The 15,158-nt window shown below is 30.8% G+C and overlaps 1 long non-coding RNA gene across 1 annotated transcript in view; it reads right to left on the bottom strand.

Moving 5' to 3' along the window:
* Nucleotides 1-86: 86 nt before the first annotated feature.
* Nucleotides 87-15,158, bottom strand: part of LOC128162851 (uncharacterized) — a 29,051-nt gene continuing 13,979 nt past the window's right edge. The window contains exons 2-4 of the long non-coding RNA XR_008240719.1: nt 8,636-8,656; nt 3,466-3,577; nt 87-2,558 (exon numbers count right to left, since the gene is read on the bottom strand). This is a non-coding gene — a long non-coding RNA (uncharacterized LOC128162851). The remainder of the gene's footprint in view (nt 2,559-3,465; nt 3,578-8,635; nt 8,657-15,158) is intronic.

Here is a 15,158-nt window from a genome sequence, read left to right as displayed (position 1 = left end):
AAGTTATACTGTTTTATGAGCCGTTAGAGAATACCTTAAATAATTTGTAAACCGTATATAAAATAAAAACATAAGACAAAAACTGGTCAAAATATTCACAGTTGTTGATTTTAATTCTTCCGCACATACTAATTTACAATCAGAACGAGTAGTGACAAAATGTACAGAAGCATATCTTTATATAAATACACTCAAACATTATATAACTGTTGGCGTTCTACGATACATCATGAATATTTACAAGTTGTTTTATGCCAAAAATGATAAAATGAATTGAAGAATTGCCGACAATATATTTTATCTGGCAATGATTTTTAAAATGAGAGTAGTTGTCATGAATGCAAAAAAAAATATATCACATTTTATCAGACTCTAGCATGTGTGACATAATTATCAAAAATATATATATATTTTTTTTAAAAATATTGCTTTGATCAGTGTCCAATTCAATACAATAAGATATTCAATTACAGAAATTCTGACGGAATGAATAACAAAACAATAATTTGCAGCATCATTTTTTATAGTAAAATTTCTAAATTTATTTAAAAAAAAAAAACCAACAAAGTAAGTTGAAAATGAAATATATATATATATTATAACGTTGTAAAAACGTACGTCTCGCGTTGAGGACACTTGACATGTTAGCCTCTATCTGAATTGTACCACGTAATGCATGAAAGTTCTTTTCTATCATGAATAGTTTATCATATTCATATCTGATTGTAACGGTTGAATGCTTCCGGGTTTTGTTTGGTGTTTTTTTTTTCTTTCAGATTTTCAAAATTCAATGCATCAGCGGTCTGGTGATCAGATCAGATCCTGGTAGTTTCATTAAAGACAACAAACACTTTTCTGTGGATTATGAAAAAGGTTTAAAACTACCGCGGTTTATGATCACAGTGTTTCTTTCTTGCAGATCTCTCTACATGGAAATATTTATAACGCATTGCTCATTGAGCAAATAAATCTTCTTTTGTTGTTGAAAATTCTCCTAGTGTAGGAAATATTATTCATTCCTGAGTCGAAATGCAATGTTCATAACAGTGTATAACGTCAATAGAATTATCATTAATTCTATGCAAGGATAAATGATTCATATAAGGGTTTGGCAAAGTATAGTCACCAGTTTTCTTTATATTTCAAACATGGACACAACTAGGTGTGAAACGCAAAAGACACTGTATGTTTTGGGTAAACGTTGCCATGGTAACCGAGGCTAAATAAATAAAAATAGCAAAACTATTCAAAACTATCAGAGACATAATACAACCTTAATTTTTGTTCTACATTGAATCATTCTATACTATAATCCACAGAATATATTTGATGAAAAATCCAATCTTTCTTTAATGTTACAATGGAAACCGTTAGAAATTTTTGAAATCTTTATTTTTAAGCCTTTTTATCAGCCGAAAAGGAAAACTATTTATTTTTTAAGTGCTTATCAATGTCCATGGAAAATGCACATTGTAATATGAAAAACTACACCCGTTGGTATGGTAACATGGTCATGAAATAGTAAAACTGAAATATTGAAGATGCCTTTAATATGCTGTGATTCCTGCTTTTAGAAAAAAATAACAATTGTTTTTGTTGGAGCTTGTAATTATATGCTTAGATTTTAATCATATATCACAAAAAGCTTTGTAATTGAACACAGAATGTTCATGGAATTTAAGTTGTATCCAAAAATTTTATAAGAAGTCTGATTAAAAAGCCCCAAGCCACGCAATTTTTATTAACAAATGTAAGATATTTTTCAAATTGCCTTCAATTGTACCTATATAGAAATGCCTCAAAATGTAAGAATTTACCTTATTTTTAAGCTTGATACCACGGCAACGGTTCTCAAGTTTCATTTTTAATTCTTAATTGCATACTCATAATAGTGTGTACCAATAAAATCAAGATTTTCATTTTTTTTTTAATTTAAATAAAATGAGGAAATCATATTTTGAAATTGCTATATAGTTCCATAGAAACATTTTTAAAATAGGTTTCTCCATAAATGATTTTCTTTCTTTTATAAAATGACAATTGTGTTGAAACATATATTCTACTTTAGAAACCTAGACTCCCAGTTGCAAAACAATACTACTTACAATATATTCTCAATTAAACAATCATAATGTCTTCTTTTTCATCTTGACTTTCTGTTAACTTGGCAACGGGACCACGTAGCAACAAAAAAGGATTTTTTACTCATCAAAGTCTATCAAATTGTAAAGTATAAAGAAAATCCGTGACTATACAAGGCCACAGAAATTTGATTCCTACAAAGAATTGATCCTAAAGTAGTGTATTATTTTTTTCAATTTACATGCTCACTGAGAATGGTTTAAAATTTCAATCTCAGCTTGCGGGTTTCTCGGTTGGTTGGTATATGCTTAAGAATTTTGCTTCGAGAGCCATATCGTTCTTCTCCTTTTCATTTAGACTGTTTTCATTGGGAAAAACACGTCTATTAATGTATATATAGATGTATACAAAAATACTTATACAAAACAAATAAAGAAGAGCGACTTTCACATGTTTCCAACCCATAGTTCTTCAGTCTACAATGCAAAATATTTTTGGTAAATTAAAACAACCACCTAGCATTTAACGACGAACGAAGTATTATTACTTCAAAATAAAAAATGTCGTTTTGTAATTTTTTTTTAATTTATTTCCCAAACCTTTTTTTGAAAAGAGAGTTTAGTTTTTAACTTAAAGATTACTGTTATCCATGGCAGGTACTGCAAGTAGATGGAATCCCATTATTTAGACCATTTATCCAGAAAACTTGAGTTGGTAGATTAATAAAATACTGTGTACAAAGAAATATTCGCCCCGTTTCATTATAGTCCCTTTCCCGGGCGAACTTAAGACTGGTCAAAATACAATGTCTCAAATCATCTTTCTTCAAACACAAATGTGTGTGGGCAATTTCAAGACAGTGGAAATTGCTTGCAAGTGTAAAAGGGCAAAAAATTACACTGGGCAAAAATAATTTGTATTCAGTATGTATTTTCTGACATATATATAGAAATGATAATATTGCCCAAGCTATTTAAACCAAATACCAAGTATCCAAAATTTTTAAAAATATCAAAAATAGAAAATTCTATTGAAACTTGATAAAATCTTATCTAATTTTTCTCATTTTTTAAATGAATATATATAAATTGGTTTGGCTAAATATATTCTCTTAATCAAATAAGAAAATTTTGATTTTTTTATTCAAATTCCTCTAAAGTTGGGTCGATTTGGTTGGGTCGGTTGGTCTTCAAAAAGAACTAATAAAAAAGTGGCCAGGGGTCGTTAAAAGAAGGGAATGCATTTGCGTAATTTATTCAGTCTAAAATCGATTCATGTATGGGGTAGTGGTTTTTTGTCGATTTTTAGGAGGGGAGGGGGTTTATTAAATTGTAATTTATTCATTTCAGTTTTATTTTCTTAAACATGCAAATCTTGTCTTACTTTTTGTAGTTCCAAATCTTTACGGTACCAGTGACAACAGGGACAAACCAAACAAATTGAAGCGTCCCGATATACTAAACGTATTGTTGATGCAGATCTTTTCAATTTCACTCTACAATAAATATCCAATTTAGCTCACACAAATAAACGATTATGTAAGCTATTGTAATCAGCTTTTGTTTGTCACGTTATGGTTTTTGTCCGTTTGTATTCCCTTTTTCACATCTTCGACTGTTTATTAACTTTCCATGTTTGACTTCTGCGGAATACTCTAATTTCATATAAATTTGTTATCAAGCATTTGTTAATTAGTGGGCACCAAATTTATCTTAATAGATGCATCTCTTCAAGATATTTAATGTTCAATTTTGAATAGCATATAAACACAGTAAAAATAGAAATAGCTGAAATACAACCAAACACTCCAAATTGTAATGATACATGCATTTCATATCTTTACAATGATTATCCATTTTTGAAACACAAAATTGCATTCTGTCATTCAATCTGAAATTTCATTTAAAGACATTCTTTTCTTATCAAGATCTAATTAAGCAGTTACTTTCTCTTTATTTCAGACTTTTAACACAGATTGAAGCTTTGCTAATCATTTAACTGAAAGGTAATTGAATAAATAACTTAAAGGTAACTATTTGCATTGTTATGTCCTTCAGTTATCAGTTTCCAGAACTTTGACCAGCTGACACTCAGTTGAATGAATGACAGAGCTTCAATCAATGTAAATAAGAGCCAAGACACTGATTTTCTTAACAAATTTCATTTATTATTTGACTACATGTTACAACACAGTTAAGTATGTAACAATAAGATAGGAAATGGCAATGTGAAGCGTACATCACCTTCGAAAATTATATCACTCACAAAAAAATACGAAAAAAAGGTCTGGACTTCTAATAATCACAAGATATTTTCATTTGCAAATAAATATGCTTCCTTATAAAAAACTAGAAAAACAAGCACGTTCAATTCTCTGTGAACATTTTCATGACGTCACCATGGTTATAGCGTGCGCTTATCGTTTGACGGGTGCATTATTTTAAACACAAATAAACGGTATATCTATGATAATAATCTGAACGTTTTGCCTTTTTTCAAAATGTAAATATAAGTAATAAACACTAATGTTAAAAAGTTGACCGGGATATGAACTAGATGGGTTTGTGATCAAATTTTCTGAGAAGCCCTTCAGATTTGAACACATGACCCGCCAATTTTATATCAAGGTGAATTTTTTATATTGCTATCTAATTCTTAAATAAATATTAGAGATTTTTCCCCCATTTTTTCAAATTCAAACATACGAATATTATATTAACATAATGTCATTTTTGTTAAAAATTTCAAATACTTTCTTTCATTTCACCACTGTCATTAACGCACTCATTCAAAAATTCAAAGTGAATAGACCTGAGGTTGTACATTAATTTAGATGAATTTTTTTTTTCAAAAATGCAATAATAAACTTAAAAGGAAACTCCACTCTTTATAATTTAGTTGTTCAATTATAAACAGAAAAAAAATTCCCACTATGACAAGCTTTTTTCAAATTTCCTAACTTGAAATTTTTTAACTAACGCATATTTCTCTATCTTGTTTTTAAAACTCAAATGATGTAATAACTCAACATAGTTTGGATTTTCATTCTGCTTTAAACATATAAATATGAATTTTTGCATATAAAACTATGAAGTATTTACATTTAAAGAGTTTTCTTCAAACATTATATTGATAACATTGAAGCCAACTATTACAATAGTAATATTGGTGCTATTTCAAAGTTTTTAAAATCAGTTAACTAGCATATGGAGGGAGTGAATATTGAAAAAAAAATACTCCTTTTATACCAATGTATTTTGAAGTGAATTTTTTGAATGAAAAATGTACCAAGGAATATTATAAAACTTCGAAATTTACTGATATAGTCCTAACTACAATATCAAGATGGAACAACGAATTACCACAGGGACAAATTCTGTGCATACAAGAATGTTTCCAAAAATGTTTTATGACAACTAATGGTACTTCTGCTTAATGACTACAACACAGATATCTACACAAAATTCTTTCTGTGAACTGTTGTTTGAATACAAATCAAGATCATTGCAAATGATTGATGTACTTTTTGTAAAGAAAACACAGAAACAATACAATATGTATTTTAGTTGTACTAATGTTTTACCCTTTTGTAATAACCTTAGTATGCCTACGTCTAGATTTCAATGTTATCATATCATTTAAATTAATGTGACAAATTAATAATACATGTAGTATGATTGTATGCATAATTTTATTTGCATATAAATAAAGGGCAAGGCAAATACAGTATACAGGGTTATTTTCGCCCCGTGTAATTTTCGCTCTTCTACACTTCCAAACGGTTTTGTCCAATCTTGAAATCGCCCAGTTGCAGTTGTGTTAACAGAGATATTATTTGTAACATAGAATTCGCCCAGGCTTTAATTCGCCTTCTAACCACGAGGGCAAAAGACGCAAAAATAAAACGGGGGCGAATATATCCCTGCATACAGTAGTGACAAAGTTATACTGTGTTTCGAAACATAGATTGGGTAATCGGTTACGTTCTCAACCGTAATATTAATGGGTTACTGATTGTGCTCTTATTTTTGTTGTTGTCTATATTCCTTGGATGTAGCGTTTATTCTTTTATAAATGTATACTTCCTCTGTAAATATATTTCTCATACATCTTCAGACAGAGAAGCTTGTCGAAGAGAATAACATGTTGGATCTGCAAAAAAGGTCAAAATATTAAAATGAAAATGTATTTTTTTTCTCAAGTGTCTAAGACTTCTATTAATTGAGTTACAATGATCCCTGTGATTCGGTTTTGAAAAAAAATATCAACCCAATAAGTAAATTAATATTATTGGTTTTTCTTTGTCAGCACATAGAAAGGAAATGCCGTGCTTTGAACTCAGAATAACACTAGAAGAAGAAAAGTTCAGTTCATACTAAACATGTTTCTTTCAAGCCAAGCATATGTTTAAAACATGCTTATTGGGCTTTTTATCTTAACATTTTTATATCGATTTTAATGATCAATTTAAAAACATATTATTGCATTACAAATAAATACCTCTCTCTCTCTCTCTCTCTATCTATAAAATTCATTCATAATGCAAATTGTAGTCCAGAGACACTCTACATTCATAAATATATACATATAAATAAATTTTATATAGTAGCCCTTTCTAACATATATTACCATATAACAAATATATATTCAAAACACGCAATTTTTCTCAATCATTCTTCAATAAGAGAACTACCAAAGTTTTAAAAAAGCAAGGCAGAATATTTCTTTGTTAGGTTAGGTATAAATGATATCTAAGGGTTATGTTTCTTCTGCTATTGGCAAATAAATTAAGTGTATGACCTTAACATAGAGAGAGAAGTTTTCAGTAGACGATAACACAACTTATATATATATATATATATATATATATATATATATATATATATATATATATATATATATATATATATACATACATATATATATATATATATATATATATATATATATATATATATATATATATATATATATATATATATATATATATATATTTATATATATCTATCAGTACAAAGATACACATAGAATGCCATGCCCAAGGTCCAGAAGAATTAGCCGAGAGCTTTTGATCTCAGTCTCACTTTTCCACTATATATTCCTTTTTTAAGAGTGAGACTAAGATCAAAAGTAAGCTTATCTAAGTTTAATAGCCCCTGGGCCAATTTGATTTACGTCAGTCTCCAAAAATAAAAAAATAATAGGATTGCCACTGCTTATAACAAGTCACACTAAACTAAGCTAAACAAATTGAAAAGGACCTAGACAAGATTTGAGCTCCAAATACTACATTTTGTTTCTCCATGTTTAATGTTTAAAATAGTGAGTATATGTATTATGTTAACATTTGCTTCGTCAATATTTATTAAGTCAAATATTAAGTTAAAAACAAGATACAGAGTTTGAAATTTTATTTTTTTATGGTTTACAAAGCTCGAGTTATTGATTTTGTTTACATGTGTGTTTTATTGAAATAATTGTCACTTAAATGTTGCTTTCTTCTGTTGATAAAATTATTAATGAACACATTGAATCAGTTTATCTTTTTAGCGAGTAATTTTGTCAAAAAAATGGTCATGCATTACTTTATATTATTTGTAAACAAACATAAGACTAGAGCTTTGTTTATATAACAATGATATCCTACGTCTGTATCTCTCTGATCACTTGAAGTTTAGTAATCAAACCTTGGTCAATCTTTTAAAATGCACATATAAACTATCTTATGCATAAAAAATAAAATAGAATATTGATCTCGAATCTTGTCTAAGTCAATTTATAGCACTCATTTCGTATTTTTGACACGGATTTGTCGTAGAAGCAATGTAAAGCATGCGTGTTTTTCATACATGGTTAAGGAAGCAAATCAATACTGGTTTTCCTGTTAAAAGAGTCACGAGATTAAAGATTTGAAAACATAAGTCTTCCAATCTACCAAATTATGCACTATGTTTGAATTTGTCTGAAAAATGTCGGTTGTGGAAAAGATTTTTTTTTAATTTACAAAATGTACTTTCTATGAACAATATAGTCTGGTCCTTACACTAGATCCCCGGGTCATTTAAACAATAGAGTGCTTTCTTCGGTGATTCATATTAGCTATATTTAGTCGTTAATTTGTAAGGAAAGGTGTCATATATTTTAGCTTTGATAGTAATTTTAATATATTTTTATACGGAACTCGTCTTGTTAAAGAAAAAAATTTATTCTATAAATGGAAACAAACATCCAGCCCTCTTGAATCTTAAAAGTTTTCCCAAACACAATAGATGTGGTGTCAGAAATTAAAAAAAAAACAAATAATGACCCTATACAGATACTACACAAAGTCATGTTTAGCCTGGTGGTCTAACTCAAAAGCTAATCAAACAGCAAGACACATGACGAAAAACGACCAAAAGGGTTAACAGGACATCCTTTAACTAAGGTCACCTTTATATATAAATAGGTATAGTTTAAAGAGTTACGTAGAAAGCCTTCACACACATGTTAGAGATGTTTTTGATATGAAAAAGAATTTAGTACTGAACAATGTAAATGTTTTTTTACTTACCGATCGAAATAACAGCAAGACCTTTCATAATAAAGAAAAAAAAACCAAGATAACAATGGATAATGGTCAAGAATGAATGATATTTTCACTATATACTTGACGGTTTTTATCATAAAGATTTATAATGAAAAGAAAACCACAAAGTTATAGCCGATAATTCTTCTGTCAAAACTTAAAGACCCTATTTAAACTGGGAAGCTTTGGGTAGCTGTTGAATTCATTTTCAATGTAGCTCAACTGCATTTTTTCAACTATGTAGTGTGCACACGTTTAAAGCAGAATGTGTGTTGATACAGGCAAAAATTGTGCAGGGTCAAGTCGAAATTATAAAGATCCTCAAATATGAGATATAATTGATTTAACACTGTTGTAAAGAGAACTACATGTATCTCTACTTACATGTAATAGCAATTTTGCACTGAAAAGACTTGTCCGTAGGCTCACTCAGTATATTTGATTTACACATTTAAAACAACAGGTCGAGAGTTTATTCAGACTTGTATATCAAGATATCACATAAACTGAACCAAATTGATGCAAAAATGTGCATACTCCATTACTTATTAAAGAGTTGATATTGCATTAACAGCTGTACATGTAACTATGTTCCATTATATATAAATCTAATTTAGTTGGTAGTAGATTTGTGCTTTGAAATATATAATTTTTTGAAATTGATTTGATATATGGGAAGGAAATATGCTGGTGTATTTTTAAAGTAATTAATTTTGATAATGTTTTGTAAATTTTATTGTATCTTGGGTTGTTATTTCCTAATGATACTAGACCATACAAAACAGTGTTTAAAAAGAAATATAAATAATTAATCTCAATAATACGTAATCAGTTAAGAAAGAATTTCATATTTTGGGATTAATTCATACTCTTTTTCAAGTTAAGTGTCTTGATAATAAAAAAATTAAATGTATTCTGATAAAGTGCCTTAATATTTCTCCATTTGACCGCGTTTTTTGGTTTTTTGGGGTTTTTTGGGGGTTTTTTTTTGGTGGTTTATAACTTTATAAAACAAACTTTAAAAAGCGTTTCCAAACATCTGGTTTTCTGTGTAGCCTTTAAAATCTATACTTATAAATTAAGGCATTTTGCAAATAAACTGCAAAATGCTTCCACCTGAGTACTTGCTTACACCTTTGGTATTTCAACATATGTGAGATGATGTCCGTAAGGTATTATTGTACTTTAACTGATAATTTATTATTGTGTAATTAATCAAAATCAAAATATTTTCATTTTCGATAAACAAGCCGGAAATAGCTAAAATGAGAGTAAGGTGATGGACACGCTTTGGTGATCCATGTCAGGGATAGTCTCGATCAAAATAAGTACTTGCAATGAAATAATATTGCATGATTACATTTACGTATGAAGTGAATATATTTACTGAGAGCCTACTTTGAGAGTAGATAAAAGTACAGAATTGTCAAATATTGAATAAATATATTAAGTCGTCAATTCGTTTCTTTAGTTGACGATTTTAGCTTTGATACTTATTCGCTTGCGAAGCAAGACCTCTGGTGAGAGAATGGGATAGAACTTTCCAGAATGGGGTAACCAAGAACGCGGATTGATTAATTAACGAAAAGTGTAGCACGAGTTCATCACGCATCAGGGACAGATACCTTGGATTGGACTTCGGTTAGTATGAAAAGTTAACAAATAAAATGGAACGATTTTAGTATTAATGGAAAAAACTTTCCAGAACGGGTTGCCTAGAAAAGGGTTGACTAACTGACATCATGGCAAAAAGTGTAGGGCGAGTTAACCATCCACTTGGACCAAGTACTTTGAATCTGACAACTTTGGATTAAACTATGCATCCAAATGGATAACAATGCATAACCTAGCGTGTTTTAATTTCATACATTTTCTTTTTACGACAGATTGGTTGTAAACCTTAAACATTAACAAAGAGATAATTGTATTCTACATCTATATACCGTCAATCGCAACTTCTCCAGATTGTTTTTCTTTTATCTGAGATTCTTATTTGTAGAAATTATATTGAAAATTGACCTAAAGAACATCTACACTGATACACTAAATATCTATTCACTGGTTTGAAATAAATACATATAGAATAAAAAAAAATTCCTTTTTTTTCAATTCAGCTGCAACAAACCGGATTCAGGCCATGGACATATACGTGTAAATATAATTCATTTCAGTTTAGATTTTTCATCCCTACCCGCTACTCTAAATATCCTACAATGCAGGTTGTTTTTTATTTCAATTTGAAAGGATTAGGATAAGGAAAAAATAGACAAAGCATATACAAAAATGAAAAAAAAAATACGGTTCAGCATATTAACATATTAAGCATTAAATTATAATAATGTGTAAAGTGTTAATTCCCGCGCTTGCGGGTTTTAAAGATTTTTTAAAAAAAAACGTAATGGATACGAAATCTCATGTTTTTACATTTAAATAAAAATCTTGTATTGTTTGTTGTTCATTTTTGGGAGTTGATTTTAATCAACTCTCCCATGCAGTTACTCTGGCAAACCGAAAGTGAAACAGTGTTTGGACCTAAGCACAAATCATCACCGCTGACAAGATTTAGTTCTTGAAAATAATCGATAAATTCGATGTAATGTATCTTGAAGCATTGGTTTTTAAGAAACTTATTAATGAATACCTTGAAAATAGTCAGATGTTAAATAGTACGAACAATTTAGATATTTTTTGCAGTCGTTTGTATTCATACGCCAGAGTTCAGTAAAGTCTCGTTCAACCATCGGCTGTCACCGTAAATCTCCGACGAGCAGAGAGTCATTCTATATTTAGATGTCGCGTCATCAAGCTATCGCGTGACCTGGTGTACACATTCTCTTGTTTGTTTCAGATTAACGGAGACAGCCGAACATCTGGTTGAACGAGACTAAAGATCATTATTGCTTGGATCCATACAATTTTTTTAGTATTTCGATTACTTGTACATATTTTGATGGAATCAATTCTATCTTTAATCATTACACAACACGATTCATACGGGGTTATTCTCAAAATCAGTGTCGGAAAAATGCGATAATTCATATTATAAAAATGTGCGTAATTCAAAAACAGATTATAAACTACTTGCCAAGCAAAGTAACATATCGTTGATTTTAAAATGAATTATAATCGATAAAATCAACTCCCGTCAGTACTTCAGTACTTTGATTTTAATCGGTTCTGATCATGAGTGTCCAGATACACAGTATGATATGGTCATCATTATTATACATTTATCTTTAACTGGTATAGGATATATTAAAGCAATTACACAGTAACCAAACACCTAAGTCATTATGTGAAAGCGTATTTAGCAAATTTGACAAACGGGCTTACGAGGGTCAATCAAAAAATACGAAGACAATGTGGCTGTCTATCATATTTTTTTCATGAAAGTCATACTTAACAGATTAATCTGTACATCAACACTTATGTCATTGATATGCAAAGTTTAAATCCATTTGATGAAACGGTATTTTTGTTACCCCTTTTTAAAAACATGTTTTGTCACCACGGCGCACGGTAACGTTCAAAACATGACGTCAACATTAAACACGCACAGTTATATCACGCTTAGTCTCTTGTGCCTTTCTCCTTACAATTTAAAATGGCACTGAACCACTTAACATCTCATTTTCACACATTTGTTCGAGAATCATAAGTTAGTTCTTCGAAGTTTTCATTTTCTAACCGTGTATCTAATAGTTTACAGTAAGGATAACCCTGAACGTCGGTTGACGTTACTTATTTTTTGACCAAATATTTACAGATATTCTACACTCTCTCGGACTGTTTTATATTCAAAATACAATTACCACCACCCCCCAAAAATTTATTACAGTTAAACACAAACTTGCAAATAATTGTTGACTTATTTTTTGCACCATTGAGCATTTTCACAACTTGTATCGGCTGTTTCCTGGGTTAAATCCATTTGGTTTGTACTTCTCGTTGCACCGTGACGTCCGGCGACGTCGATGTTTTTAGTCAATTCTAAAGAGGACTACCTGTCTTTAGTTACAAATATCTGTTCGACAAAACAATATATCCCGTCATTATTTGGAACATGGAATTCCATTACTATACTTAATGTGAGGTTTCAGTGTTATTTGGTTTTAAGCCCAATTTATAGAGATATTACTTTCAACATTATATGGTTTATTGTTGACATAACACAAATGTTGACCGTGCGCCGTGACCTCATTTTTGCAGGATTTGATTCTAAATAATTCTAAACAAAGAATTATCCGGATAGACCGATGCTTGATATTGTTCTAGTCTATAAATTGAGGCGGCGGCGAGTTCACAGTTAACCGGTCTACCTTAAAGGGACATGGCCATGATTTTGGTAAAAAAAAATAGCATGATTATACCCGCACTTTCTAAAGAAAGGTCGGGTATATTGTTGTTACCCTGTTCCGTCCGTCCGTCTGTCCGCCCGCCCGTCCGTCCGTCCATCTGTCACGTTTTACTTTCTCAAACTGCTCTTACATCTTATAAGCCAGCAAACTGAACTCTTGGAGTTTGATTTGGGGTATCATGTTGTTTTGTAAGAAGGTTTCAAAACTTCTCTGTAAGTCCTGGGGATCAAATAATTGGTAAAAAAATGACGTTTTTAAATTTCATCCAGGGAGTCAAAAAGTAGCAGAAAATTGACGTTTATCACTTCAAAAAACCATAGATCCTAGAACTCCTTTTATGATTTAATGGATAGACACATCATATCTTGGGATATGATAGGAACTGTTCCATAGACCAATGACCCCCTCGCGCTTACATTCGTGCCAACGAGAGATATTAATATAAGTTGTAGAACTTGTTTATCAATCGTTGTAAAATAAATGAAGTTCAGTTTTTTAACTGTTCCATAGATGCGCAATAAGGTTTCGAAATATGCCAAGCAAATTAACTGGGGGTCATTTAATGGCTGGTTTCAAAAACGTCATTTTTTTGGGCAATAGCCAAATGATCTTCTAGAATATGATTGAGAGTGTTGTATGGAGGTGTGATCAGGTTCCAGAATTTTTTTTTATTAAGGGGATCAGTGGCCAATAAGAAATGAAGTTTTTTTTGCAAAAAAAGTATGGTTCCCAGAACTCCTTTTACAACTTTTGGAGTAGGTACGTCATCTCTTGGGATATAATTGGGGCTGTCCTATAGATGTGCAATAAGGTTTTAAAAATTAAAATTTCATCCAGGGAGTCAAAAAGAAGCAGAAAATTGACGTTTATCACTAAAAAAAAAAACATAGATCCAAGAACTCCTCTTATGATTTAATGGATAGACACATCATATGTTGGGATATGATAGGGACTGTTCTATAGATGTGCAGTAAGGTTTAAAAAATTTAAATTTCATCCAGGGAGTCAAAAAATAGCAGAAAATTGACGTTTATCACTTGCAAAAAACATAGATCCTAGAACTCCTTTTATAATTTAATGGATAGACACATCTTATCTTGGGATATGATAGGAACTGTTCCATAGATGTGCAGTACGGTTTTGAAAAATTAGATTTAACCCTGAGGCCCATTACCTACATACCTTTTGGTGCCCCTTAAGGATCAAGAATATATATGGTTAAGGGGTGAGGATCTCAACCGTTATCGAGATATTCGTGCACTTCCTGTTCGATTGGGGTCATGACCACCCCCGGGGCCCATGACCTACATACCGTTTGATGCCCCTTGACACATGGAACAAGAATATGTATGGTTTAAGGGTGGGGATCTCAACTATTTTGAAGATATTAAGGGACTTGCTGTTTGAGGGGGTCAGGACCAACATAACAGTTGATGCCCCTTGACATCAGAAACATGAATATATGTGGTTTAGGGGTCATGATTATAACAGTTTCTGACATATATGGTAATTTCAAATTCCTGGAGGGTGGGGATGACCCCAGGGATCAGATCTAATAAACCCTATATATTGCCAGTAACAGTCAATATATGATTATGAAAACCCTATATTATTATCTTTGTCCGTTTTCAAGTTACCATTTACAATAGATTCTATGATTCTTCCTACAAGGTTCAATGTTAGACCCCACACCCTTTTGACACCCCCCCCCACCCTAAAAGTGGTTCTAAAACCCAAAATGAGAAAAATCAAACCAGGGTGCACAACTAGATATGTAAGCATATCATATCCTAGAGTTTTGTACAATTCTGTTCAGCCATCTGTGAGAAACAAGTTCAGAGCGGGAAAGAAGAAAAAGAAGAAGACGAAGAATAATAATACATGTATTAAGAACCGTACAAACCAATAAGTCTCCAAATTTCATTCGGGAGACTTAATAATAAAGATTAAATAGAGATAGGATCATCAAACATCAATAATTTAAAGATAATTGACAATTTCTTATTCTAAGGGGGTCAGGATGACCCCTTAGGGTCATGACTTACAAGCCATAATGATCTGATGACCTAAGGAGGAATAATATCTTTGGATTAAGGTGGGGATCTCAATTTGTTTTTATGATATTTGATAATTTCAGGAAGAGAACTTGG

The sequence above is a fragment of the Crassostrea angulata genome, chromosome 9 (assembly GCF_025612915.1).
Source record: "Crassostrea angulata isolate pt1a10 chromosome 9, ASM2561291v2, whole genome shotgun sequence".
In the NCBI taxonomy this organism is placed as follows: Eukaryota; Metazoa; Mollusca; class Bivalvia; order Ostreida; family Ostreidae; genus Magallana; species Magallana angulata.
The sequence above is the reverse complement of the archived record's forward strand: the minus strand, read 5'-3'. Positions and strand labels throughout refer to the sequence as shown.